Source organism: Danio rerio, chromosome 1 (assembly GCF_052040795.2).
Source record: "Danio rerio strain M-AB ecotype USA chromosome 1, GRCz13ab, whole genome shotgun sequence".
Lineage (NCBI taxonomy): Eukaryota > Metazoa > Chordata > Actinopteri > Cypriniformes > Danionidae > Danio > Danio rerio.
In genome coordinates, this window is record NC_141021.1 from 23,155,209 (window position 1) to 23,180,058 (window position 24,850).

The window sequence follows — 24,850 nt, forward strand, 5'->3', positions numbered from 1 at the left end:
AGCACATTTTTTTCAATTATACATTCATCATCTTTGCGCTAACTACAAAGAGACAAATTTGTGAAAGCAAATTTGTGAATTTTGTGACAATGCGCCAGTTCTTGATAACCAAAACAAAATGGTGGACAACAGGACAATATGTGCTCAGACAAATAGGCTGTATCCGAAATTGCTTACAACTCAGTAGGTACTGCATTTGAATTTAAATGTACTACTCTTTAAGAATCATGAATGTGAGCAGTATGAGTTGAACTCGGACGTACTACATTCGCCCTTTTGTTACCATGACGTGACCTATCCACATCAGTTTCGTCGCTTAAATTCATGAATTCTCTCGCAAAGCATATTGGGATGGTGTATCATCCATCAGATGCGCACTTCAGAATCTCGGCGGAAGTAATAGGTCATCCGGGTGTTTCTCACATGTTGTTTTTCGAATTTGGACCTACTACTCGGCTCGCATATTGTTTTTAGTGTACTATATAGTATGAAAGTATGCGATTTCAGACGCAGCCATAGTGTTTATTCACGAAGTGACATCGTCAACTACTGGCCAGGCTGTTATTTGCCAGGCTGTTATTGAAAATAAATGACTTTTTGATGACTTGCCCTTATAAAAAAAGATGAAAAATTCATACAGCATTTTAGTCATTATTTTAGATCAATGTAAACGAGGCTCATTTTGAAAACACCTGCATTCAAAACCTTTTATATTCTTAGTACATCATTGTTGTGTAAACTTACCTTGAGACCCAAAAAGCATTCTTATATATATTTTTTTTCTTTAATTTTAAAAGTATAGGGTACTATTAACTCCTGATGGTAACATTAATTTCCTTCTCTTAAAGAAAAAGTTCATCATCATTGACTCACCCTCTATTCATTCTACACTGTTTTACCCATATAATGAATCAAAAACAACTCTGGAACACAATGATTTCATTAGCCACATTTACACTGACATGTCTTGTGGCCAATTCCATGCCCAAAAAGAGATTTGAATCTGAAGCAAGCACTTGTGGGACAGCATTGTAATGTACCACCCAGACAATGAGCTAAAAGAGATCTGCAGTTTTACAGTCTTTTATTGCATTCAACTCTTTCTGTCTCATACGTCACTAAAAAATAGCAGTTTCCATTTTCAAACAAATCAAATACTTGTAGTTGACACTGGTCGCCTCATGGGGACATACACCACCATTGCATTTTGGGTGTCCTGAGTTTGAGTTCCCCCTTTCCTGTCCAGCTACCGTCCTTAGATAAAAATTTTAAAAAACGTGAAAAATAAATTAAAGTTTAGTCAACCCAAAATTTAAAATTCTGTCAATAAGTACTCACCTTCTTGTCACTCCAAATAACCAAGACCTTCATTCATATTCTGAACACAAGAGCAGTTTATTCATAAACTGATTTTGAGAGGATCACAAGCTTATGATTGTTCACGGCTGGTCTCGCATCAGCTTATACACGATGCACCAACCAGATTACTCCTAAGGCCCCGTTTACACTAATGTGTTTTAGTTTGAAAATGCATAAGTTTTGCTACGGTTACGCCATTGTCCACATTACGCCAGAGTTTTCGAGCGTCGAAAACGGAACATTTTGAAAACGCTAAAGAGGCCGTGTTCAGTCTAAAACGCTGCTGCTCCATCTCAGTGTGGATGGGGGGAAATGGAAACATCTGAAAACAGAGGCGGGGTTGCCGACATTCGCCTCTCTGATTGGGGCTTTTTCTCAATATTAAGTAGGCTATTCTACACACAGTTCAGTCCTGCATCCTTGTAGGTTCAGACTTCGCAAGTTTGATATGGAAAACAGACTCCCGAGCACATGTCGGTAAATCTACAAAGGGAAGAGTGTACTTTATAACAGTCACATCATCCTGGCTACGTTGTTTAACTATATACTAACAATAAATTAAAAACATGATATAAGGAACTTCTATTTTCATTTTGATTTAAAAAAAAATTACAAGCAGGAGAAATGTTGAGGCTTTGTGCTGCATATATGAGCGTCATCTTCAATGTATGCATAGCCTATTCATAACAAGATGACGCCTATAACATTATACTGCCTCCTTATTTTCATTGAAAATATGAAACATACCCCCTCTTTTGCTGAATATCAGTTTTAATAACCAATAATGGCCATTATGAAAGTATAAAATACAATAGGTTTATACATTATAGGAAATAAAGGCAAGCAATCAGTCAATATGCAGAATTGGCGTGGTAACATTAGTTATTAACTCTTTGCGCTCAGCCAAAACACGTTACCTGAGAACAAGTAATAGATTCAAAAGACAAAAGTCTGGGAATATGTCATTAGATATAGACAACAAGATGAATTAAATATCACGTTTAATAAATATAGTGAGATTAGATCCAGCGAGAGATCCTTGATGAGCACTGCGACGAGCACAGCTCTCATCTGTCTAGATAGGCTGCAGTGGATGCCAGAGAGTGTGTGTGTGGTCACGTGTTGTGCGTTTTCAGTGTTTTGGTGTAGATGGAGAGCTGTTCAGAAACGCTGGGTGAAACACTAGTGTGGACGCGGATCGTTTTCATTCTAAAATGCCGTTTTCAAACTAAAATGCTCTAGTGTAAACAGGGCCTAAGTCACTATAAATAACCAGAGTTTCTCACTTGGTCATCTTCATCATGGAGAATCCTCCCTTCCTCCCCTTATCCAGATAGGGTGGCCCGGCGGCCCAGTTGTTAGCACTGTTGCCTTAGATCAAGAATGTCAATCATTCAAGTCTCTACCGGGACAGTCCGTGTTTCGGTGTGGAGTCTGCATGTTCTCCCTGTGCTTGCATGGGTTTTTCCCAGGTTCCCCTTTTTTCTCCCACAGTCCAAAGACATGTGACATAAGTGAATTGACTAGTCCTAAGTTGCATCAAAGATGAACTCTTAGTCAGCTATCTATCATAGCAATTCCTAACTCATTAGCCATAACAAGCAGGGAATTTCTCAAGACCTACCCGAGCTCCAACTCCCCTCTCGCCCAGAGCTCAGGACTCTCTCTCTCGGGACAGCTTGCCAAACACGCTTTAATATCAATCATCGGCTAAATGTACACTCTTGAAATGAAAATATTTTGGATAAAATCTAAGAGCTCCTTCATCCTCCATTGACAGCAAAGGTTCCTGACCAAAAACACTGTCAAAAAAGACCATATTCAGTGGTTCAATCTGAAAATGATCATGCAATGAGAAGACTTTTGTGCTCACATAAAACAAAATGAACAGCTTTATTTAACAGTTTTTTTTCCTCCCCAGTGTCAGTGTAGTGCAGGCATTCATAAGCACTGTGCATTGATGTATACCCCGATACCCACATGCAAATTCAAAGCACATGATCATCTGAGATAATACATACTGCTCCCTATACTGACACTGGGGAAATAAAGAACATATACTGAATAAACTGTTGAATAAAGATATTTAAAAAATATTCTTGTATCTTGATAATACTCTTATCATTTTTTGGTATTTGAGACTATGGAGGATGAGGGAGCTCTCAGATTTCACAGAAAATATATTTGTTATTTTTCTGAAAACTAAAAAAGGTCCCAGGTGTTTGGAATGACAACTAACACTTAAATATATATCTATTTAAATATAAGCCACTTTTGAACTGATTAGAAAAGATTGACTCCATATAATTTTTATTCCAACTGATGAGTTTACATGGATCATTATCATTCGAATTGACTTAAAAAGAGTGTAATCAAAATACAAAGCTGTATGTAAATGCAGCGACTATGTAGACAATAAAAACATAGACAGCCTTTTTTTTGTGTTTCACAAAAGAAAGAAATGCACAGGTTTGAAAGGACCTGAAAGTGGTTTGTGGTGAATTATCCCTTTAAGCACTGAGAATGAATGTTAAATTAACTGTGAAAAAACAGCCTAGTCATTTATCTAACCATTTTTGTTTAAATAGAGGCTTTGTTTATTCCCATTGGCCAGAAATACATATGAAACACACACACACACAGACACACACATATAGTCCTTTTGTCCTTCATCAGGTCATGAACATACCAAACCTCTTCATTGACATGATCAAAACCTGCTGCGCCAGCAAAACTCAAAAGCCCTTTCTCTTTTCTCCTCTCCTCTTATTTCAATTTCTTATTTCCATCCCCACCCCCATTTTTCTCCCGTTTGCCTCTCTGGTGCACTTTTAATCTCATCAGATCTCCCCCAAACCCCTTCCTTCAGTGCCATCAGGATTAGGAAGACTACAAGTTGATCACCTTTGTGAAAATCCTCCACTTTCTCTGAGAAGATTATGAGTAATTAAAAATAAATTCATTTTGCTAGCAAGGAAATATCCCAACGTTAATTGCATCTACATGAAGCATCGCAAATTTAAGGGGTTCATTTATTTAGCAATTTATCACACCTACAATACATGTTACCTTTTGATGATTTCAGTTTAATCCTAGATTATAAAAAATCATAAAACATTGAGATTTTAGATCATTGATATAGAGGTTCATTTAATTTACCAGAATACGTAAATACAAGGCATTAATTATACCTTTAAACAAAATAGTTTGCTTTCTATACTATGAGGAGTTCAAATGCAAAAGCCTACAAGTGTCATCTGAACTTTTCTTCTAAAATTATACATATTTTATATATATATATATATATATATATATATATATATATATATATATATATATATATATATATATATATATATATATATATATATATATATATATATATATATATATATATATATATTTTTTTTCCCTTGCTCCTTTGTGTAGATTCAGTTATTTAGTTTTTATGGTAATGGGTAGGTTCTTTCATAGCCTTTGAACTAAGATTACTAAACATAAACACGTGAGCCTGAGAAAAATGCTCATATTAGAAGAAACCTTCAGATAGCACCAAGGCGCTTTTTCATCTGAACTCTATCACATTGACTACATTTCTAAAATGTTTCCAAAACAGAAACTGAGCACCATGAATAAAGTGCATCCCTTGTGGGAACAACTTCCAATAGGTTGTTAAGCCCAAAGTATACTTCAGTTTTCTTGTGTACATTTGCAAATATTGTTCCACATTAACACTAAATTTTTGTAATTGTACACATAATGTATACACAGCTTACACTTGTTTCTGATATTTGAAACGTAATATGTATAACGTAAGCATAAATGTTGGTATCACTTTATGTTGTTGGTCCCTTCGACAGATTTTGTTGCTTATAAGTTACATTGCAACTTCATTCCACCTAATGTTTTTTTTTTTTTTACTCAGTCGGATGTCGGTTGGAAGAGCAGTATCAGCAAATATTGAGTACACTAATAAGAGTTACTTGGCATGTAGTTGCAATGTAACTTATAATCAACAAAATGTTCATGAAGGACCATAATATCTAAATGTTGTTTTAAATTTCATGCAACAAATACTTTTTTAGAACACAGGTGTCTTTTCTGTTAAATGTTACAGGCTTGTTATAGACTTATTAGCCAGTTCTATTACTCATTAAATACTAGTACATGTTAAACATACACTTATTTATTAAGTACTACTTATTTCAATAATGACTATTCTATTATTACTCGTAACAAACGTCACATTTTGTCATTGAGTTTATTTCAATGTTTATCTTCTGCTTTTCAGTTTTAGAAGTCATTAGGTACTCATACTTTTTTAGATACTAGTACTTTATCATTAGATGCAAGTAGTTATTCGTTTTATACTATTACTTAAATGAAAAGATGCGCAAAGCACATGAGATGAATTAAAAAGCACGCTGAATAGTAAGGCATGTATTAAGATTGTTAGTAGTAAAAATTTGAGAAAAAAGGCACTAGTGTCTAATAAGTACACTGTAAAACTGTAAAAAATTATATTATCAATTAGTCCTGACAGCATGTTTTTAGGTCATTGTAACTCATTAAACTAAGTTAATCATGTTGTAACTTCATTTTAATTTAGATTAATTTATGCAAGCTGTTTTAAGTCAGTTTAACATAATTCAAGTTCAATGGACTAATTTGATTCAGCTTAAAAATTTAAGGCAACCAAAAATTTTTTACAGTGTACTAGTACCTAATGGATTCTAAGATTTAATTAATATGTTCTAGTATCTAATAAATAAGTACCAATGGTTTGAAAATAAGAACTAGTATCTAGTATAAAAAAAAGGTGTATTTAAAAAACATATAATACCTAAAAAAAGGACATTTTTTTATTTTTTTATTCTTTAATTCTCACTCTAAGAAAATAAAAAAGGCAAATTTTTTGGTAAATGTTTTTCCTGACACCAACAATGTATCGATTTAACAAACAAACAAAAGCAAAATAACATGTATAGTTACATGGAAGATATTAAAATATGACATTATAAATATCAAAATTAATAAATAATAATAACAATGTAAAAAACAGATATCTGTACAGTGAGATTAACTTGAGATTAAATGTTAAAACAAACTACAATACAAGGTATTAATGCTGAATTAGGGAGAAGAACAAAATAAAAATGCTTAAAAAACAGCAATAGCCTGTGCTGACAACTGCATGTGTGGGGGATTACAAGATACTGCAGCTCTGTCTTTCAATAGATTACATAGACAATTGTATCATTCATCTATACTTCAAAAGGCTTTGTAATTGACTGAAAACACAAAGTATACTTTGGGCTTTAGCTACAGTATATCTCAGAATTAATTTAGCAATTTATCAAAATACGGTCAAGGAATATTTCTGGTGTTGTATTGATCCTAAAACTGCATGTCCACATCAACATTAAAGATTTCCCAATTTTAAAGAAAAAAGCAAAAGCAGACTTTAAAAAACAGAGGACTTGGTTATCACCTTATTGTGGCCTTCTGTGTACAATCGGAAGCTCCTTCTGTAATTACTTGCTAATGGTTTCTTTCCCAAGGGGTTCATAAGTATTTTTTACTCAGTTTTTGAAGATTAAAGAAATTTTAAGAACGTTTTGATGAATTTGATAACAATCAGTTCTATTCAAAGGAAAACGAAAAAAGAAAGAAAGACAAAAAATCAGACCAATAACATATCTGTAGCATCCACCAAAGTTAGAGATGCCCGGTTTAACAGTATTTTCTGGCGACCATTGCAAAAATGTTCAATTTATAATAAAAAAAACAACAACAGCAACAACATGACAGAAAGGCAACAGATATTTGCAATGAGAACATGAATGAACTGCTTCTTTAAGAAATGTGTATGTTTTTTATTGAATTTTCTAGTAGTAAAAAAAGAAAAAACAAAAAACAAACTCTTGGTGTTTTTCTCTGCGTGTCGTGTGTTGTCTTAATATTTGAATGTATTTACTGCGGAACAAAATTTGCCAAAGATATCATGCCACTTGATTTCAATCTGTTTGGTTCTTCATGACTTAGCTTACTTCTTCATTTTAATAAAATCTGTCCAAGCTGGAAATAAATGTGATTTGATATTGATTTTGTTTTTAAAAAATGGAATTATATTGTTATATTATTATTGTTATTCTTATTTGTGTTCTCATGATTTGTGTTTGTTTGTTTTACTGTTGTTCAGGGTTATTCAATGTCTGGCATTCCTCCTAATCCCTGAAACAGGGTCATAGGCTACTCTGTGTATGTGCATATGAGTGAATGTTGTTTGTGAATTATCAATTTACGTATGTTGTAATGTGAAACTAAGAAGTAATTATTTGTAAATATTGGCCATAATTTTATTGGTTCATCAGAATAAAAGTAATTTTTTAAGTTCACAGCTTGTATTTATATTGATCCGAAAAATCTTGACTCTTCATGGGTGACGTTCTATAATTATTGCATTTAATGTCATAGAGGGAACTAGACATATATTGAGAAGTGAATCCCCATTACAATGCTATTACCATGAGTATTCATTCACTCATTCTGTTTCTTTTCGGCTTAGTCCCTTTATTAATCTGGGGTCGCCACAGCGGAGAGAACCGCAAACTTATCCTGCATATGTTTTATGCAGCAGATGCCCTTCCAGCTGCAACCCATTTCTGGGAAACATCTATACACACTCATTCACACTCATAGACTACGGACAATTTAGCCTACCCAATTCACCTGTACCACATGTCTTCGGACAGTGGGGGAAACCGGAGCACCCAGAGGAAATCCACACGAGCGCGGGGAGAACATGCAAACTCCACACAGAAATGCCAACTGACCCAGCAAAGGCTCGAACCAGATATATATTTACCATACTATTATATACACTCACCGGCCACTTTATTAGGTGCACCTTACTATTACCAGGTTGGACCCCCTTTTGCCTTCAGAACTGCCTTAATCTTTTGTGGCATAGACTTAACAAGATACTAGAAATATCCCTTAGAGATTTTTCTCCATATTGGCATGACAGCATCACGCAGTCGCTGCAGATTTGTCAGCTGCACATCCATGATGCGAATCTCCCGATCCACCACATCCCTAAGGTGCTCAATTGGATTGAGATCTGGTGACTATGGAGGCCATTTGAGGATAGTGAACCCATTGTCATGTTCAAGAAACCAGTCTGAGATGATTTGCGCTGTATGACATGGCATGTTACCCTGCTGGAAGTAGTCAACAGATGATGGCTACACTGGTATTAAAGGGATGGACATGGTCATCAACAATACTCAGGTAGGCTGTGGCGTTGACACGATGCACCACCACCGCCAGCCTGAACCGATGATACAAGGCAAGATGGATCCACGCTTTCATGTTGTTAACGCCAAATTCTGACCCTACCATCCAAATGTCGCTCATGACTCATCAGACCAGGCTACGTTTTTCAAATCTTCTAATGTCCTTTTTTGTTGAGTCTGTGCAAATTGTAGCATCAGTTTCCTGTTCTAAGCTCAGTGGCGTAGCGCAAAATGCGGAGGCCCCCCTGCAGGGATCGCTGACGGGGCCCCCTGATGAAGTTTGGGGGGGGGGATGGATGCGTCATACGTCAATTTGCATATCACTGACGTCATCACGTTCTACTGTTTCTGTTTGTTTAACAGCCTATGGTTAATGAAGGGGTATTTATAATTGCACTACACTTTATATAAGCATGTTTATTTAACTAAATTTATTGCTGTTTGAATACAGTATGTCATTATAGATATGTAGTGAATGTGCAGTAATCTCACATATGTAATAAACTCAGACAAGTTCAGAAACTGTCACTAAAATATCTGATTGTGAACAAGAAAAGAATAAACGGTCCAATTAAATTGTTAATATAAAGGAGAAGCACATCGGTTTGACTGTACAAGGGAAATACCTTCACACTGCCTGTGCTAAATCATTTGTCGTCGGTACGCAGAGGGGTGATCTGCTCTCGGGCTGCAGGTGGGAGAGGCTGCTGTACGAGGACTGACTGGGCCGCCTGCCAGTGCTGTGAGGCGGGGGAGGGGTCGGCGGCATCACACGCAGCTCGTTGAGAAGAATAGGGACGGTACAGTATGGACAAATGACAGTCTACAAAAAAAAATCTCCAATAACACACAAAAAAGTCGCTAGATTTGTCGCTAGGGGGGGTCTGAAAAATCGCTAAATCTAATGACAAAGTCGCTAAGTTGGCAACATTGGCGGCAAGCAATCAGAATGAAGTAGTCCACCGCTTGAGAGGTGTTCAGAGAACACAGACCTGTGAACTTTGGTTCCGACCACAGTTGTTCCCAAGAGTTTGATTATTGCGGTTGCCAGATTATCAATTATTGAAAATCGCGACGACGCGGGGCCCCCTAATCACGCGGGGCCCCCCCGCGGTGCGTGCCCTGCGGGCCCGTCCGCTACGCCGCTGTCTAAGCTGACTAAGCTGTTCTAAGTGGCACACGAGTGGCATATCTCAAAGTTGGATGTGTTGTGTGTGCAGAGATGCTCTTCTGCATACCTCGGTTGTAACGAGTGGTTATTTATTACTGTTGCCTTTCTATCAGCTCAAACCAGTTTGGCCATTCTCCTCTTACCTCTGGCATCAACAAAGCATTTTCGGCCACAGAACTGCCGCTCACTGGATATTTTCTTTATTAAACTGTTCTCTGTAAACCCTAGAAATGGTTGTGCATGAAAATCCCAGTAGATCAGCAGTTTCCTAAATACTCAGAGCAGCCTGTGTGGCAGCAACAACCATGCCACGTTCAAAGTCACTTAAATCACCTTTAACCCCATTCGGATGCTCGGTTTGAAATGTAGCAGATCGTGTTGACCATGTCTACATCCCTAATTGTAATGAGTTGCTCCCATGTGATTGGCTGATTAGAAATCTGCACAGGTGTATCTAATAAAGTGGGCTGTGAGTGTATATTACTACTACTGTACTTTTACTTTTAGCTGTTTTAATCAAACCATTGTGAAAATAAAATGTCACATTATGAGGGAAATAATGCTCTTTGATCAGTTTAACAGTTATATTTAAATTTGAAATAACTTGCCTTTCTGGAAGGCTTCTTCAAGCTAAATGTGGCATGTTTAACTATACATTTTTAACAAAAAATATGTGTAATCATATACTTTACATAAACTGGCATTGGAAAAATACACTCAGAAATTATATATATTATATTTTTTATATTTTTTATATTTAAATGTTATTTAAACTAATTAATGTCCTGATTAATTTTATATTTATGATCAAAACAAAGTTATATAAACTTTTACATGATTTTTCCAATTTCACAGAAATCCTCAAGCAAAAACATTTCAGTAATCTTTGACAATAAAGTGACTGTATAATTAAGGAGCAATTGCAATCTTCAATTGCCTCTCTGAATATCACACTAACTGTACCCAAGAAAAAGAAAAAATACCAATACTAATACTTTCCTTCTTAGACTTTACAGACCTGAAACTTGCCTATAGCACTTATTCATTGTTGCTCTTATAGTTGTTTAAATTGCTTCCTTGTCCTCATTTGTAAGTCGATTTGGATAAAAGCGTCTGCTAAATGACTAAATGTAATGTAAATGTAAATGCAATAAAATGGTATGACTACAGACACAGGCTATGCAGAACTGGATATGACATAGACTTCATAAACCTAATTAAAGCAAAAATGTATAAAATAACAATTATAAATCTACCACAGAAACACAACCTCCCCACTTTTTAAGAATGGAGCTTACCAGTGTTTCTCTTTTGGCATGGTGGCCTGGTCCACAGGATGTCCGAACAGGGGGTGATAATGGAGCACAAGCTGCGCTACAACAACAACGCACCACACACACACCAAAAACAGCTTCAGCCCAGCTGGATACACACTCAGCACCAGCTGGGATTTGGTTTGGTGCCAGGCCTCCGTGTCTCGCACACACAACCAGTAACACGGTCTTGGGTCACTGCCCGAATACCTAGATTGCCAGGCTGGCACTTGTGATATTTGGGCACTTGGGTGCTTTCCCAGATGAGGCAAAACCGTGAGTCTCAGCCAGATAAGATGATGAATGCGCACTTCACAGCACAGGAGCTCCTCAGGTGTGTATCCGTGACTCTAGATACATTGGATCATTCTTTCCTAAAAGTCATTTCTAAAGTGCATTGAAGGAAACAGAAATAATGGTTACACTATAATTTAAGGTGTCTTTTAAACAGTGTACCTAACTACATGATATTTATATTAGTTATACAAGTTAAATTATTTAATTACATGTACTTTTTATATGGTTAGAGAATGTTTAAGATACCTAAGGTTAGGTTTAGGGATAGTTGCATGTAGGCATGTATAATTAATTGTAATTAATATAGCAAGTGCATGAAACGTATAACAAGGACACTTTAAAGGCAACCTATTATGCCTCTTTTTACAAGATGTAAAATAAGTCTCAGATGTCTCTATAGAGTGTGTATCTGAGTTAAATTTTCTTTCTTATAAACTGCCTATTTTAGGCGTTGATCTAAATTGTGCTGTTTTGGTGATGGTTGATTGAAATTTAAATGAGATTGTGCTCTTTTCATAAAAGGACTGAGCTACAAACACCTATGCCTTAGCATAGCAGCATATTCAAAACAGTACTAATGTTATCTCTGTGTAAAACAAAAAAAGGGTTGTCTCAGAAGAAGGTAGCCTATGGAGACCACGGTGTTGTGCATACTAAAACTCCACATTTATAAACCACTTAGTCGCTTACATTATCTTAAGCACACTGTAAAAAATGCAGGGTTCCACACAATGCATTCATGTTGTCCCAACACAGATTAAGTCAATTTAACACTATTAACAAATTTATGTGGATTAAACATAAAAAAAAATTAGGTTGTCCCAATAAAATCTTAAGAATTGTGTTGTTTCAGCTCATTTTTAAATAAGTAGTTTCTTGAGCAAAAACAAAAATATTTTGAGTGCAGGTAGAGTGTGAAAACTAATGGTGGATGGCTACTTCTCACTCAGGGATGTTCATGCTAACGAGGGAGAAATCATCACTACTGGGTGGGGCTCACCCCCTCTGATGATGTACAAAGGGAGAATGTCAATCAAAATGAAATCATTTTTGCCATTAGAGGCTGGCTTTGTTAGTACACTATTGTGTTTAAACCCCTTATAAAAAGGATGCTTGTATAATAGGTCCCCTTTAAAATAGTGTTACAGAAACTATGTGTGTAAATGTGCAGTTGTGTCACACAAAAATTATATACAACTCCCAATTTGGTTTCTGATTTCGTACAGATGTTCGATTAGAGATTACTTAAAATAATAAACATAAGAATGCACTTACTTTCTCATTACAACTCATTAACAGTTGTCTGATTTTGCAATCAGTAGGTAGGTGTTTTAAGTAAAAAAGTTTGTTTATGTTATGTTTTATGAATTTAAAATAACTGTATTTGTGGACCATAAATATTGGCGAAAAATGTATATGTTCATATTTTACATATATATCCATATTCAATATACATTTAAAAATGTATTCTTTTAATCAACACTATCAATTCATTTTCCTTCGGCTTAGTCCCTTTATTCATCAGGGGTTGTTACGGCGATAGGAACCACCAACTATTCCACCATATGTTTTACACAGTGGATGCCCTTCCAGCTGCAACCCAGTACTGGGAAACACCCATACCTTCTCACATTCACACACTAACACACACACACATATATACAGTATGGCTTATTTAGTTTATTCAATTCATCTATACTGCATGTCTTGGACTGTGGGGAAAACCAGAGCACCTGGTGGAAACCCACGCGAACACAGGGAGAACATGCAAACTCCACACAGAAATGCCAACTGGTACTTGAACCAGCAACCTTCTTGCTGTGTGGCAACACTGTCAATATCAAAATAATTAATCTAATGATTTTATAAAAAGCTAAAATAAAATTCTTTTGCATTACTCAAAACAATCTGACCTCTTTAGAAAACTTGTATTAAACCACTTGATTTGTGTATATTATATATCAGCATATGAGACATTCTACCAGTAAAGGGGCCTGACTTAAGCTTGTCGTCCTCAAAAAAAAAATCATACAAAAACAAGCATAAAGTCATACAATTCAATGATAGAACATATCGTTGATCATTGTCAGCTTTTCCATTGAATGATGCCACTTTCGAGTTGTAGCCGTAAACGTGTATTGCACATGTATTTTATGTTAAATTTACTGTAAATGTGACAGGACTGAAAGAAATATGCAGACAATTGTAAAATAGTATCCCAGCAGGCACACAACATCTTAAGACTTTAATATTAGGTTAGATTTAGGACGTGATGTCAGGTGACCAAAATTCAATGTCTAGCCAGGGTCTAAGGACAAAGATATTTTGACGTCCAATAGCAATGTCAAATTACGTTGACATTTAGTTGATTTTAGGTTGTGTTGGAAACCTAACTGTGTTGGAAAGTGACCAAAATCAAGCATCTGATAGATGTCATAGTGGTAACGTCCACACAACGTTAAGGTGTAACATTATTAGACATAGGTTGTGTTGGAAACCTAACCGTGTTAGAAAGTGACCAAAGTCAAGCGTTTGATACATGTCATAGTGGTAACGTCAACACAACTTTAAGGTGTCACATTAATAGACATTGCTATTTGGTTGATTTTAGGTCGATTTTAAGTTGGACATTGGACATTGACGTCCCCTGACGTTAGGTTCTGACGTCAAGCCGATTTTCATTTTCAAACAAAATCCAGCGTCCCCACAATGTTGGGGAACGATTGGGTACATTGCAAATATGACGTCATGTTGATGTTCTGTGCCTGCAGGTTATTTATTTGTAGAATTTATGTATAATTTAATGTTTTTAGTCAATTGATATGAATGTTAACATCTTTTTACTCATAAAATACCAATAAATGCCATTACTGAATGACAGCTTTGAAATGAGAAACAATATATTAAACGTGCAGTAGGTGAAAATGCTATGCGTTTCTATTTTCTAAACTTTTCTATTTCGGAATTATTATCTCCTAAATAAGTTTTTAGCGCAACAAAACTATTAAAGCTGTAGATTCAGTTGGGCTGAGGACAAGGACAATGACAGGGTTTGTACATTTGTAAAGTGTTTTTAATAAAGAAAAAAATCTTAGAACCAAATGAATGACATATCCCTATACAGAACAACTCAGACATCACCCATCAGTCCATTTTAAAACTTTTGGGATAAAATACTTTTTATTGACTGTATTTATGTGTTTATTTCAGGGACAGATAATGTACGTTTCTGGTAGAATGTCCCATATATTTGAATCATAAATATATTTGGAACAAAACCTTTCATCAAACGTGTCATAATATTACAAAAATATTTTATTATTTATATGTTTTCAAGCTTTAATATTGTTTAATTGAATTATTAGTAATAATTAAATTAATATCGAGTATGACATTTGTCTAGCTAATTACAGTACATGTACATGTTCTGCCAACAACAACAAAAAAATCTAACTAAATGAAAGCCAACGTGATTCACATCTGAATCAGTTGAACAACTCATTCAATGACTCACCCATGTCTTGCATCAGCTTGTGTACACTGCAAAAGATGCTTTACTTACTTAGATTTTTTGTTTTGTTTCTAGTCCAAATATCTAACAATTCCTAAATCAAGAAGAATTTTCTAGACAAGCAAAACATACTGTCTTGTTTTGAGAAATAATATGCCAATATTAAGTGAGTTTTTCCTTAAAACAAGCAAAATATTCTGCCAATGGGGTAAGCAAAATAATCTTACGTCAAAAGAAAAAACAAGATTAATTTGCTTACCCCATTGGCAGATTATTTAGCTTGTTTTAAGGAAAAACTCACTTAATATTGGCAGTTTATTTCTCAAAACAAGACAATTTGTTTTGCTTGTCTAGAAAATGCTTCTTAATATAAGAAATTTTAGATATTTAGACTAGAAATAAGACAAAAAATCTAAGCAAGAAAAGCATTTTTTGCAGTGTAATGATGTAATCTGCAGAAGAGCCTCCTAATGTAATAACCCACGGTGAACACTAAACAGTGACACACGATCAATTTTGGACTGACATATATCCCTCAAAAAAGCCCAAAATTGTAATATAAGCCTATCCTTTTAGCTTTTTCATGCTTGGCTAAAATATTTAATTACGTGGTTAATAATTATATCACATTTACCTCAAAATAACATGCACATTTAAAGTGCACGGCATGCTTTAGTAAACACAGAGGAGAAAACCATATATGCCCACTACGTCCACATTTGTTAATTACATCCACCCCGAATGAGCCTTAATAAGACGCAGGCAAGCTTTAATTGAGAGCATACACCAGTATGAAGATAAACACAATTCCGACCTCAACTTTCGTCTACAGACTAAAATGAATCATCTGTGTTGGACAAATTTTCTTTCTCTTTATTAGACCGGCTCCTTCAAGCCTGATTAAATAAATAATCATGACATTTTTATTTTTCCTGTCTATTTTATTTGCTCTTGCACTGCGAGGAGAGAGCGAGTGGGAAAGATAGCCATTAGAGGGCCAAGAAGCCATGCAAATTAACGTCACTCACCGAGCAGCTACTTTTGCGTGTGTGTGAGTGGAAATAAAGGGTGCTGGGAAGGTAATTGCGAAAGTCTTATTAAGACAGAGGAGTGTAACGCTGACGTGCAGGTGAAGACATTTGCAAGCACACGCAGATGTACATGAGGATGCTTATACACAAGCAAACACACACACGCTTGAAGGATCAGGGGGACTCGATTACTAAGAGTTGCTTTTTCTCTCACATTCACACATGCTGACGGTCGTGAGCAGGCCTTGGGGGAGGCTAAGAGGTGAACAGTCATTTTGAGGCAAGTGAACTGCCTGCTTAATTAGTTTCCAGAAGTGCTAGTTCTTATTTCAAACTTTTGCTTAAGAAGTTAGTTGGTATTAAAGGTCTTTTTATGTGCTCTGAGATTGTAAGATGAAGATATACTCGGATAAATTACAATGGGTTTGGGCTGAGGGCAAATAAAGGTGTTCCTGCAACACCAAGGTTGTGGGCTTGATTACCCTGGAGCCGTTTCTTTACCATTTCTGAAAAAAAAGTTTTAGGAAATTTAATTAAATATAAAGTCTCGGTTACAGAAATTCAAAAGGGGAAAATAATTCAGAAATGAAAATATCATCTTGTAACTTTTTATATGACATACAGAAGATGATTTTAGGGTGTGTGGCACACAATTTTAAAGCTTAATCTGTATAATGTGCTCATATCTATTTTCACATCACTATTATTTAGATAGGCGAGGCAGTGGGGCAGTAGGTAGAGCTTTCGCCTCACAGCAAGAAGGTCGCTGGGTTGCTGGTTCGAACCTTGGCTCAGTTGGCGTTTCTGTGTGGAGTTTGCATGTTCTCCCTGCCTTCGCGTGGGTTTCCTCCGGGTGCTCCAGTTTCCCCCACGGTCCAAAGACATGCGGTACAGGTGAATTGGGTAGGCTAAATTGTCCGTAGTGTATGAGTGAATGTGTGTGTGGATGTTTCCCAGAGATGGGTTTTGGCTGGAAGGGCATCCGCTGCGTAAAAACTTGCTGGATAAGTTGGCGGTTCATTCCACTGTGGCCACCCCGGATTAATAAAGAGACTAAGCTGACAAGAAATTGAATGAATGAATATTATTTAGATAGGCGTACTAGTACTTATTTCAAGAGTTCACACTTAGCTGATGATTGATTATAGAGCTTGTTTGGCATGCTGTCCCGGGAGAGAGCCCGGGGCTCCCTCCCTTTAGCAAGGCGAGAAGGAAGTTTGAGCTCAGGTAGATCTCGAGAACTCCCCTGCTGTAGTAACTAATGAACAGATAGTGATTGCTCTTAAGAAATAACTGTTTACTAGGAGCATGTCTATGGTGCTGATTTGGATTAGTTAATTAACTTAAGTTGCATGTTTTTGGACAGTGGGAGGAAACCGGGGAACCCGGGGAAAATGTGAGTAAATGAAGAATTATTTATGAATAAAATTGTAAGTAAACTATCACTTTGGAAAAATAAATAAATAAAATTCTGGCAACAATGAGATGATTTTATATTTAAAGTTGCAGTTGGTGATTATCTGCAGAAACATTTTTGTTGTGCTGGTTAAAAGTCTCTTCAGATTTCAATAGTAGTGATTAAAGTAAATTATCCAAATGTATTTATATGTATTTTTATATTCCTGGTAAGGCATAAGACTAAAAAATGTTCATGCAAGTAAAATTTGTCAGGCCGACAATTCCCATATTTCTGTTAAGTAGCCCAAACTGTCTGTCAGCAAATGTAGATTTGTACATCTGTGCACCCGTGTTCATGCAGATCCGCCGTTTGCACGTGCACAAAGGAGTGACTGGTAAACACAAATGCAGAATCAAAACTTTTTAAAATCCTGAATCAATATAGTTACTTTTGCATGCTGGAGGAAAGACAACACCATGGCTGAAGTATTTCTTTTAGACAGGTAATGTCATGTTTTAAAATTATTTTAGTCAAGCAAAGCTGATGTAGATTATGTTGTGTTAATAGGTTATATGCAGGGAAGTGTTGTTCAGCCACTGAAATCTTCTGGTGAAAAACTGATGTGACTTTTTAATTTCGTAAGGTGCGTTTTACAGCATCAATAATGTAGATTTTTAATTAGTTTAACACCAAAACATAAGTAAATAGCGCTTTCCCACCTAGCCTGCTTTACTGAGCTCAAGTTGGTCTTATATTCACATTGGTTCATTTTTGAACAATGACAACCTGTAATGTGCTCACTATATTGTTTTCCATGCTACTCTGAATATTCGGTCTGAAATAGCATGTATGGCTCAGTAATAAGTGGAATTCCAGCACTCCGCCAGCCAACCACGAAGCAGTAGTCGCTTAGGACAAAGTGCATGAGAGCGTGAGACCAGCGATCCTTGCAAGCAAAAAAAAAAATAAATAAAAAATTCCACATTATGACAAGTTTTGCATGCTACACAACTAAAAACTTGCTAGATATAATACAGTTTTTGTTCAGAATTGTAGTATTATAAAGTACTATAAAGTTTTCTAACTGGCGAATGACATGATATAGTGGGTCTTTAATGTGCGCATACGTGATTTCAGGAGGCGTGGCTTTAGACAGCAGGGGAGGGATTTTGTTTCAAAGATATTATGCTAACGCATAGCATTTTCACCTACTGCACTTTTAATATAGTGTTTCTCAGTTTAAAGCTTTCATTCAGTGATGGCATTTATTGGTGTTTTTTGAGTAAAAAATATATTAAATCAGACTAGCTCTCTTAACTGCCGGGCATCTTCATATTGAATGTTAGAATTTTTAATCAGCATTTTTAAAATGTCTATGGCTAGTACACCACCAGTGTCATAATACATTGAAATGTGGCTGAATATAGATTATATTTCTAAATAAAACACACTTCCTAATATCAAAGTCAGTTAAACACAGAACACTAACAATGCCTGGCGTTAGTCATTGGTCTTAAATCGTAGTATTAAGTAGTCTAAAATCAATGTGTGTCCAGTTTTGGAGTCTGACTTGGAAGGTCAGTTTTGTATTTTGGCTTTAACTCAGTTTTCAATTTCAAATAAAATGCAACATCTGTCCAGTGCTGGAGATTAATATTAAACCAATTCTTAATTTTAATCTCATTCCAACTCAATTTTGCAAACAAAACTTTTCAAAATACAGCATTTGTCCAGAAGTTATAAGACAACAGTAAGCAGCATTTAGAACAATGATTTAGAGCTAATTCAACCTTATAACATTACAGTGTGTCCAGTGTTTGAGTCAATGGTATGTTTTGATGTCAAATTCAGTGTAATTTTCAACCAACATCTGTCTTGGAAGCTGAGGTCATGCCTACATTAGGCTATGGCATTAAATGGGGAGTTCAACCAAAAATGTAAATTCAGCCATCACTTACTTTTCATCCTCATGTTTCAAACCTTTTGTTGAAAACAAAATAAGGTATTTTTAAAATGTTGGATTGACCTTGACTTTCACAGTATTTTTAGAATGTCAGAGGTTTCCAAATTTCTTCAAAATAAATTATTTTGTGTTATAAAATATTTAAAATATATATATATAAAAAGAAACTTAAAGCTTTGGAAACACTAGAGGGTCAATAAATGATGAATCTGTTTTTTTTTTTTTTTTTTTGTTTTTTTTGGATGAACTCTCACTTTTATGAGTTTCATTTCCAAGCAAAAAAAAAAAAAAAATTGTAGCTGATCTGACCAGTGGAGTGTCGTAATACATAGTTATAAGGTTGAATATAAGTGACTTTAGGCAACCAGGAAACAATGTTTAATATCATTGACAATTTGATGAAAATTGTGTTATTAATTACTCACTCTGACACCCGAGACCTTTTTTCCTCTTCAAAATATCAAATTAATATTTTTTTAAGTGAAATCTGAGAGCTCTCTTATCCTCCATAGGAAGCAAAATTCCAGACTCATTCAAAGTCCAGAAAGGTACTAAAAAACATCTTTAAAACAGACCATATGCCTTCGGTGGTTCAATTTAATTATTATCAAGCTCCAAAAATATTTTGTGCGCACATAAAACAAAAAACTTTTGTTGGAATATCTAGCCAATTCCATGCGTGTTCAATAAGAAAAGGTCTGGTGAGGGTTTTCTTCAATGCCAAAAATATTAGTAATTTATTAGAAACAAATGAATTATTCGATGACAGAGCTCTGGGTTACGTTACCCCAATGCAATACAAGAATTGTCTTCAAGAGGTTCGCAACTAACATACATTTCCTGACTCCTGTATATATACACAACTGATATTAACAGGTGGAGTTTTGGTTTAACATCACTTATCAGTCATTCTGCAGTCCTTTGGCTCTTGTACCCCAGACATACTTCCTCTTTCTGCAACCCTTCTATGCATACCTAGAACTGAACAATTAAGTGCACCTTTAATATATTTAACAACTTCTACAAGCATCATGACAACTTGTGGCATGTCTAGACTTTGTATTAAACAAAGGCCCCCACACTTATTCTGCTATTTCCATCTTGTCAGCATGTTCCTTTTAAAAAGTATGCAGCACAGTAAAAAAAGGAAGTGAGTCTGGTCAATATGTGATCTCATACAATAGAAAAAGATCTGTTGTTAGTCTAAACATTTTTCTAATAAAAATAAATAAATAAAGACACATAAGTAATAAAAATACATTCCTTTTTTCCAACACTTTATTAAATAGTTTCTTCTCAGTTTTGGGGTTTGGATCTACTTGAGGGTGAGTAAACTTTCAAGAGTAAAGAGTGATTTAATTTTCATATTTGGGTGAACTATCCTTAATAATAAGGATTAATATCCTTAATAAATCTAATGTTAACACCTGTCCAATTTTGGTTGTTGACTTCAAACACACTTTAGGTTTTGACATTAAACAATAACTTTAACATCTGTCCAGTGTTGAAGATTAATGATATCAAGTCGACATTTACTTTAAGATCAGTACAATTTTTAATATAAGAAATTTTCCTCTGCTGGAACGCTAACATTGACTGTGTGATTTCAACTATTTCAACCAGAATGTATCTATCCAGTGTTGGAGGCCAACATCAGGGCAATTTTAATTTCTATTTAAAAAAATCAACATGAACTTAAGTAAATTGATGTTAAATCAATGTTTGGCTTATCTTTTACAATTTATATATTCAGCAGAACAAATAACAAATGTCAGAACAAATGTCAAATAGGCTGATATTAGTTCAGTGCTGGGAAATCAAAATTTAGACTGTATCCAAAGTTTTTGATTTTAAATGGTAGTTTTGGTGTTAGCTGGGTGGTATTGCTGACTGTATGACTAAATGAAATCAGGAATGTGTTCTATAAAATAATATGTCATCCAGAAAGCTTGTATGCACAAAACATAAAACATGCGCATCTCTGCCGTTTCCACGTGTCTCCAAGACGTATTTTTCTTTCAAACATCATTCATTTGCTAATGGGATATCAGGGGACACAGAGCGCTGCAGTTTAATACGACATTACTCACATGAGTGGTCATTGAGTGCTTGCTGACATCCTGCTTTCACACACAAACACACACACCACACACATACACGCTTCTTCGTCCTCATTTCCAAACCGCACGTCCAAATAAAAGTTTTGCTCAAGTATGTGAACATTTATGCTTGCATTAAGGGGTTAAAACAAATGTTGATCTAATCGTCTAACTAATGCTCCAGTGAGCTGTACAATTTCCACGTCTTTTCCCTTTCCTGTAAAACTGACACTCATGACGAGTTGGAAAAAAGAAAGGAGGGGGAAAAAAGAGGAGAGAAGTGAGCTGACAGGCAAAAGACCCTCTCATCCAGCTGTCTGACCCCCCTCTCGCTCTCTCTCTTCGTCTCTCCCAGAGGGTTTGTCCTTCTGCTCTCGTCCATGATGAATGGACCTGTCGAAAGAAACTCATCCTAGACCCAATTAGAGACAGAGGGAGACAGAGAGAGAGAGAGAGCTGGGGGAGAATGAACGAGAGGATAAGAGAGTGACAGCGAAAGAGAGAAAGAATCCCAAACACAAGTGAGCTACGCGGGAATGAGCCAAATTATTTAAGTCTATAGAGATTCTATTGAGAATTATTTTAGTCTATAGAGATTATATAGTGTTTTATACAAAGCTGGATCTATGTCATTTTATTTATACACGGATTAGGTGGAAAAACGTCTCATACACTAATAGTCTACAGTTACTGGAGCAGGAGTTTCAAATTTATTAATAACATGGACCCCTGAAATTTTAAAGTGTTGGTAAACCAGTAGTTGAAAAATTTATTATTAATTACTCACCCCCATGAAGATTCAACCCTCTGAGACTTTTAGTTATCTTCGGAGAACAAATTAAGATTTTTAGTTGAAAACTAAGATCTCCTTCATTCTACAAAAACACCCCCCCCCCCCAATATTATCATTAAGCTTCCAGAATTCTTCTGTTTGCACACAAAACAAAAATAACTACTACCTCTGTGACATATTACCTCGGATAAGCCTGTGCTTTGTTTCTAACAGAATTTGCGTGGGAATTCATGGGTGTCACTGCAAAGAGCTCTTAATTGCATGCAATATACTGACACTGAGGAGATGAAACTGTTGTCATTATTTTTGTTTTATGTACACACAAAAGGGTTTCTCAAGAAAAGTCATTATCATCTTTATTTTTTCAATGTCCCAAATGTTAGACAGAACAACTTTTAAGGAGCAATGTCCTCCAAAGTATAGTTAAATAAAGCCACAGAGAGAGAGCGAGAGATGGGACCTCCACCTGAAATAGCCACCAGGAACATTTTGTAGTGAAGTGAATAGAGGATTTTTCCTTGATGCTTCTCAATTTCCTCTGGGCTTTTGTTGTTTTGGTGTGTTTGTTTCCTGCTTACAAGTGGAGACTGTGTGAGTGTGTGTGTGAGTATTAGTGTTCTGGAGCTCAAAGGCACACAAACACACACACTTACACAGCTCTGAAAGAGGTCTTAGGACTTTAACCTTGTCGGTTTAAGCTGTAATGTTACTGACAAGGAGAGAGCATAGAGAGAGAGGGGGAATGAGTGTGTGTGTGAGAGAGAGGGAAAGAGACAGACAGAGGTAAAAGAGAAAATTTTACCCACAGAATTGGATGGGATTTAAAAATACATGATTTGTACCACATTGAAAATTATTTCATAATTATATGTTAAAACAAAAGGTTGAATACTTGTAATGAATACTTTTTCATTCATCCATTACTTTTTTTAATTATCAAAATCCTACAATTTCACTGTAAAAATGAAAAAATAAATGTTTACAAATTATGGGATAGCAGAGGATCACATGCTTTTGATTGCTTGCGGCTGGACCCGCATTATCCAATTCACAATGCACCGATCAGACGATTCCTACTATAAAAACCCTAGATTAGGTATCATAGCTATCTTCGTTTTGAAGGCCGCTCCGTATCAGCCAGCTACTGCTACAGCCACCACTACAACAACTACTTCAAAACAACAACTACATCTCCAACTACACATCTCCAAGATCACAATACAAAACTCCAACTAAACACTCAAAATGTGCCTAAACTCTCAAGACGCCGGCGATCCATTGCAATAAAATCAAACTCTCACCGATGTCCTAGCGGTGCACCCGTGGTAATGTACATAGCATGCTTTAAGGGAAAGCCTTGCTAAATAACTACTTTCCAACAAAGACTAAACCTTTCATAAATCATTTGAAAGACGAGACTCACATGACTAGAATGAATTGAACCAAAGAACTCACCTCTCAAGCCTCCCGCCAGTCCACAGTTCCATAACACCTTAAAATAATTTATCTGCAAGGGTCCAGACAATCCAATACCCAAAACATTTGTCCACAACATATTATTTCGTTGATAAACATTCATGAAATGCACTGCTATCATCCAAACTAGTCGCAGAAGTGCGCTCAGTAGAGTAGCGTTATTCATTTAAACACTAGTGATTTTTGGTCAGCAAAATGGCCGCCGACCTTTTGCACTTTTGATTGCCATGTATTTGAGCCAATAGCTAAAAGGACAAGTGTCACTATAGGAGCTAATTTGAGAGGGTCCGGTCCTCTCTCTTGAAATTTATGAATAGACGCAGATGCAAAGACTTTGTGAATGAATTGGGCCAGATATGCTTGTGATTTTAATGACGTTAAGATTCCAAACCTTATGTTATTTAATCATGGATTAAAGTAAAGCCCATTACAAACATTTCATTCACGATCTCAAGTGGTGACATTGTTTTTAAAGTTCAGGGCTTGATGTTGGCAGTGGATATAAAAAACAAATAAATAAAAAAATAAATTATAATTATTAATTAATTAAAATAAATAAAATAATTTAATAAAAAGAAATAAATAAATAAGTAAATAAATAAATAAAATAAATAAACTGCCTCATCCAATGGCCATTTAACTTCTGAAAAGATTGTTTTTCACTAGCTGGATAATATTCATCCCATTGAGCATAAAACTCCATTCGTAATATGCCATAGCGACTCATACAGTATGTCCATACATAAAAGTGTCATATGCAAGTTTATTATAGCAAGTTGCTTGTGAAAACGGCAAAGGAACAAACTTCCCGCTTGACTGCTATGAATGGGAGGAGGACATTCCTGACAAATGGAGTAACGTTTTATCCATCGACTCTGTTTTTGATACATTTGCATTTTAAACATTTCGATATTACTAAGGGGTTTAAACTCAACTCCACTATCACTTCCAGGACCACCAGACAAGCCATGCATCATATCTTCAGCTTTCCATCCATCTGCCCTCCTGTGGGGGAATGAATGCCCACCTCCTCCATCTATGTATTGCGTCTATGAAGCTATCATATCATGCATTAAAAAAGGCGCTTCCATTCACAGTTGCCCATGCCCTCATTAAGACACCTCGCATGGATATCAGCTA

The 24,850-nt window shown here is 35.8% G+C and overlaps 1 protein-coding gene and 1 long non-coding RNA gene across 3 annotated transcripts in view; one reads left to right on the top strand and one right to left on the bottom strand.

The window, feature by feature from the left end:
• pax5 (paired box 5) overlaps window positions 1–4,607 on the top strand; it is a 96,470-nt gene extending 91,863 nt beyond the window's left edge. The window contains 1 exon segment of the mRNA NM_131638.3: window positions 7–4,607. The gene's annotated coding sequence lies outside the window, so the exon portion shown is untranslated.
• The window catches only part of LOC147846809 (uncharacterized), a 74,612-nt gene extending 50,701 nt beyond the window's left edge, over window positions 1–23,911 (bottom strand). Inside the window, exon 1 of one of the 2 annotated variants that reach the window (XR_015476552.1) lies at window positions 23,690–23,911. This is a non-coding gene — a long non-coding RNA (uncharacterized LOC147846809). The remainder of the gene's footprint in view (window positions 1–23,689) is intronic. The other variant, XR_015476551.1, reaches the window with a different exon arrangement.
• Between the last annotated feature and the right edge of the window lie 939 nt (window positions 23,912–24,850).